General features: G+C 35.6%; 1 long non-coding RNA gene across 1 annotated transcript; it reads left to right on the top strand.

Annotated features, from left to right (window-relative positions):
• The first annotated feature begins 284 nt into the window (after positions 1 to 284).
• LOC133712414 (uncharacterized) lies at positions 285 to 2,587 on the top strand. The gene is made up of 5 exons (XR_009847387.1): positions 285 to 888; positions 1,166 to 1,233; positions 1,328 to 1,448; positions 1,541 to 1,822; positions 2,344 to 2,587. It is a non-coding gene; the product is annotated as an uncharacterized LOC133712414 (long non-coding RNA).
• Positions 2,588 to 5,424: the final 2,837 nt, after the last annotated feature.

The raw sequence follows: 5,424 nt of genomic DNA, 5'->3' as shown, positions 1-5,424 counted from the left end.
GGAGGCTCACTGAAATTCTTGTAACTGGGGTTGCTCTGGGTAGTTACTTGTCACTAATGACTCTCATATTCTTCTAGGTAGCCACTGAACTGACTTCTTTCCTGTAAGTGGCAGTGGTCTCCCTTCTGTTATCATATTACGAAGAACTTATAAACTCTTAAGTTTCCATTGTTGCTGACATAATGTAGGATGTCATTTGAGATTTTAGTCATTCTAACACATAACCATGGTCATTTTTTCTCTTCCTTTTAAGTTAGCAAAACTTTTAGTTCAGATCATCCTTTGCTGTAATAATAAAGGAAACAATGAATAGCAATTTGTTAGTCAATCTCTTGATTTATGATAATGACTTCTCTTCTTGCAGAATGCATTCTCTGTAGTAAGTTTCAATCAACATAACTATAAGATGGCAGTTCTGCCTGATTATACTGCATAGGAAGAGAGAGTTGTCTTCTTGTGATATTCGTAATTTTTTTTAATGAGTGCTTGTTACCTAGACTAGTAACTTGGTATTGTCCCACTGTTGTGCTTATTGTTTTGTTTTTCTTCTTTATTGTATTATCTTTGTTCTATTGTGCTTACTATTGTGTGGACTGAAACAAGGCTTCTTCTTCTTTTTCTTTTTCTTTAAAGTTTGCTCTTATAATTGCTTGACGTGGCTAGAGTTTAGAAAGACACCAAACTAGTTTACCTTTTGGCTATTCAAACATTGTTCTTATCTGAACTTGTAAAGGGAGGGTGCTGGAGCTTTTAGGAGTGGGTAGAGAACTTGCTTTGGACAGGAAATTAGGTCGGAGAAGAGAATAAACGATAAGAATTGAGTTTGGTTTGGGTATTGACGAAACTATGGGGAGATCAATATTTTTGGTTTCTCAACGGATTTTGAAGGTTAATTTCCTTCTTTCTTCATTTTGTTTTGACTCTTGAAAGAGGAGCTGGAACCTTGTTATTTGTAGTGTGATTTTGTTGGTTTTCTTTTGTTGTTCAGCATCAATTTTTCATGCACACAAGGTGTTTGACAAAATGATTCTAAATTGCTTTACTCTGGTTACCACGTAGTCTTGGAGTATTTTTATTCATTACTTTTGGTTGTTTATCTTACTAAGTCATGAATAACTATTCAATTAAAGAGTTCTAAGGTTGGGTACTTTTGTGTGTTTTGAAGGACCTATTTTGTGGTTAGAGGACCTATTTTGTACCAGGTGAAAGTCTTACCAAAAGAAGCTACCAACTGTATGTTGATTTTGTTAAACAGAGAGTACGTGTAATCATACTCTGAAACTTCTGAATGTGTGGGTGTTTAAACTTGTATATTGTATATATGCAGAGATTGCAAGCATGCTGATATCACTGGAGGAAAAATTTAGAAAGTAAAGTTCCAGATATTGCAAAATCTGGATTTACATCGGCATGGTTGCCGCCATCAACTCATTCCTTTGCCCCGGAAGGTTGGTGCATGAAATTCATCAAGTTGATTTTTATTCTTTCTACATATAGATGACCAGATAATTGTGTCCACTTTGCTTTCCTCATATTGTAGGTTACCTCCTTCAGAACATATATTCCCTCAATTCTAAATATGGATCTGAGCGCCAATTAAGAGGTTTACTAAAAAAAATTGGGTTACCTCCCTCAGAACATATATTCCATCGAATTGGGTTTATTTATTTACAGCTTACTCTGTTTTGTGTTTCCGAATATTCAATTAGTTATGCAACTAAATATGTGAAGGAGTATATTGAAGGAGCAAAACCAATTTTTTCCGCTGGGGAGTATTGAGATTCTTGCAACTACAATGGTCATGGTTTGGACTACAACCAAGGTATAATATATTGATGTTTATTGAGCACCAATTCAACAAATCAGATCAACGAACCACAGTCACTTCAGTTATTCTATATGAATAAAGTTATATAGGCGTGATGAAGCTCTAGTCTGAATAACTAAAATACCTCAAGGTTGATAGTATTAGTTAATATAGAAAGGCTAGCTTGAATTTAGTAGTAATGACGTTACTTTGGCTCTCTCTCTCTCTTTCTCAAGTGCATTTGACTTCACAACCAAGGGAGTTCTTCAGGTATCATCCATTTTCAATAGGACTGAGATGTTCAACTCCCAGCCAGCTGACTGCTACACCCACATATGCACACATAAAATCTTTCTCTTGAGTAGACAGCTGCATTTGTTCTTGTTTTGACCATTGGATATGAGTGCCCCAAGTATGCTTGGTCATGTTATATTAGTTCATTTCTACAGGACTGGCATCTTAATTGAGATTTCCTATTAACATGTTATGTTTGTTTCTCCTCCATTTTGGTGATAATCATGCATGCTTCTGTGTAGGAAGCTGTCAAGGGACAATTATGGAGCTTACGTGATCCCCAGGGGAAGCCACCAGGTGTAATGCAGTAGTACAACTAGCTAGTTCCTATATTTAACTTGTGTCTAGTAGAAATTCTTCCTTCCTTAAGTATTTGGACTTGTCTGCAGATTCAGATTAGTAGATATGGGCCATTTTGAACTAATGCTCATGATTAGGTTTGTGTACATGAGACAATGGTGGATTGGTGAAAATTGCAATGAATGATTTTGGATGTGTATTTTATGGTTTTATGAATGGACAATTTTAATGTTTAGATGAATGCATACCAAGTGTAACAGGGGACTACTAATATGTGTTATCTCAAATTGCAAGCTACAACAAAGCACACTAAAATGTGTGGTTGCAGCTGAACAAAAACAACACAAAAAACAATTAGAAGTCTATTGTCTTTTTGGCATTGGGACGACAGAAAATTGTAGTCTAAATGGCAAAACAACAACGTAAGTTAGACGAAAGTGTTGGCTAAAGCGTATAATAACAACAAATAAGTGTGGTTGGAATTACTCACAGACAATATAAAAGACCTAATAAAAGACCTTTCACACAACACTTAAATGTCATACAAACCTACCCTAGAACGACACTTAATTGTCCTCTGATGCTCTTTACGACCACATATAATTGTCGTTTAAAGTAAATTAGCACAACCTTTAATTGTTGTTGTATGAGAGAAGACACTACATATGAGTCTTCATATTTCTTATTTAAGGGCATTCAGACCACACAAATAAGTCTTGCAATATGCTTCACAGAATAGTATTTAAAAAATACTGTCATTGTTTTGTTTATCAGACAATACAAAACCGTTGTTTGAATGCTTTTAAAGAAACAGATCTCAATGTTCCCAAAATGCAAAACTCATCAGACGACACATTTTTTATGTCGTCTGAAAATTCAGACGACAGAACTCTTCTGTCGTTCGATACGCCCAAGAGACGACATCGTACTAGACGACACATTTTTGTTCGTTCAGACGACAGAACTGTTCTGTCGTCTGAAGGCCTTTTTGACATAGTGCTTGTTGATGGAAGCTTTTTGTTTATGCATTTTTTATTGAGTGGTTTTTGGTAAATGTGTACAGAAATGGATTGGAGAATCTTGCCTCAATTCTCTGTTAGTAGTGGCTTCCCATGTCTGTATCTTAGAAGCAGTGCCACGATAGGAAATTCAAGTATTTGACTCAGCCCAATGTTCTCTATCCCAATTTTGTGCATTGAAATGACATTTTTAAGTTTCAATTTTGCAAAAAAACATAGTAAGAAAAAAGAATGACAGTATGGTTTATGTCAAAAGGTATGGTAACTTTCTGTTCTATTGTTGTTCTAAGCTATAGTACGTTCTCCTTCTGTGATAGGGTCTGTGATGCTTTGGTTAATCCTCTATTTAGGTCCCTCTAAGTTTATGAAACTTGGTAGTGATTTAGAGTCTTGGAACATTTGCACACTCAATTTTCAGCAGAAACGATGATTATAGTCATGGTTTGCTGCTTCCATGACTTCTTCACTTTTCTCATGTAACAGGACTTTGATTTCTTGCTTTTGTAGTTGAATAGCCATGCTGACGATTCTAGCTGTGTTCATGGTTTATGATGTGAGGTTTAGTTACCTGAGTTTTTGTAATGGCCAATGCTTGATGAGTTTAGTACTTTAGTGCTTTTATCAGATTAATTTGGTCCTGTTTGAGTGTGTCCAGTGCGTTAATAAGTCTGACTTGTTGAGTGAAATTTCAAATATTGAACTCTTTGGTTCTGGAAAATGTAGAGGTTTTAGGAATTAGGAACCAGAAAATGATTCCACCAAAAGATGATAATTAATTGAGCTGTGATTTTTGCTTGAGAGTTGTTCTGTTTCTAAATACTATATTTGCCTTTATAATTTATGATATATAACTGCATGAATCATGATCATTTCACAATCTCAGTTTATGCAAAAGTCTTGCTGATTTTGTATGATTTCCTTGCCAAAGTATCTTCATTTTTTCTTTCATTGATGGCTTGCAGATCATGTTGTTCAAGTAAAAGACGGTGCATGTAGTTGATGCTGGATAAAGACAGGTGGGGAACTAGATTTGATTCCATGGCTAAACAAATCAAAATTTAACTCACCAAGAATCGCTTCAACTTTATAGGTTTGACACCATGGTTGCACAGACTAAGTTCCGGGAATAGTGGGAAGACAAGAGTTTGTATCAATATGTTGGCTGTAGAAACCAAGTTCATGCACACACTATATGTGGCATGTTTAATTTGGAACAACGTAGTTGTATCAGCTTTTGATGTCCCAAGTAGATGGCCATGCATTTGAATACTTTTCTTCTATTAATGGTTGCTTGGATGATTGGGAAATGCTCCCTTTTAACATTTGAGATATATGGAATGGGTTTGATTACTCATTTGAGCATTTGCAATGTGTTTTCTTTCCAATTGATCAATGTTCATTAGGTAAAATGGAGCTATATATGCACAAAATATAGGCAAATGAAAATGATTGTACAACAGTTTTATAGTGTGGCAATCCAACGTTGTCTGAATACAAAAATTGTGTCATTCACTCGATGCACTCTTTACATATCACACAATGGTTGTAAAAAAACTATGTCTTCTGATTTTACAATCACACAACGATAATAACTTAATTATGTTGTCCAAGACCAATTCACACAACAACCATAGTGTACAACTGAAGTGTGATGGTATATCAGACGACGGTGAAATGAAAAAAATATTGTCTGACAAGGGTTTCCAACAACAACTTGGAAACAAGTTTTGTTGTATGAAAGATGCACGTCATGCTGCGTGGCAGCTGTGCTTGGCATCTGTCGAGAGATGACACAACGCTGATAACAAAAATATGTTGTGTGTTTGTATATCATACAACGGTGCACCACCGTTGTGCAAAATTTAATCAGACAACGCTCCGATACACAACGGTGAGCCTCCAAATCACACAACGAAAAAAACCAGTCGTCTGTTTTGTTTTTTAGTGTAGTGATACCATTGGTACGTAAAGCATGCTTAGAACCATCCACTTATATATGTGCTC

Source organism: Rosa rugosa, chromosome 5 (assembly GCF_958449725.1).
Source record: "Rosa rugosa chromosome 5, drRosRugo1.1, whole genome shotgun sequence".
Taxonomy (NCBI): domain Eukaryota; kingdom Viridiplantae; phylum Streptophyta; class Magnoliopsida; order Rosales; family Rosaceae; genus Rosa; species Rosa rugosa.
Note: the sequence above shows the minus strand (reverse complement) of the source record. Positions and strands in the feature narration are given on the sequence as shown.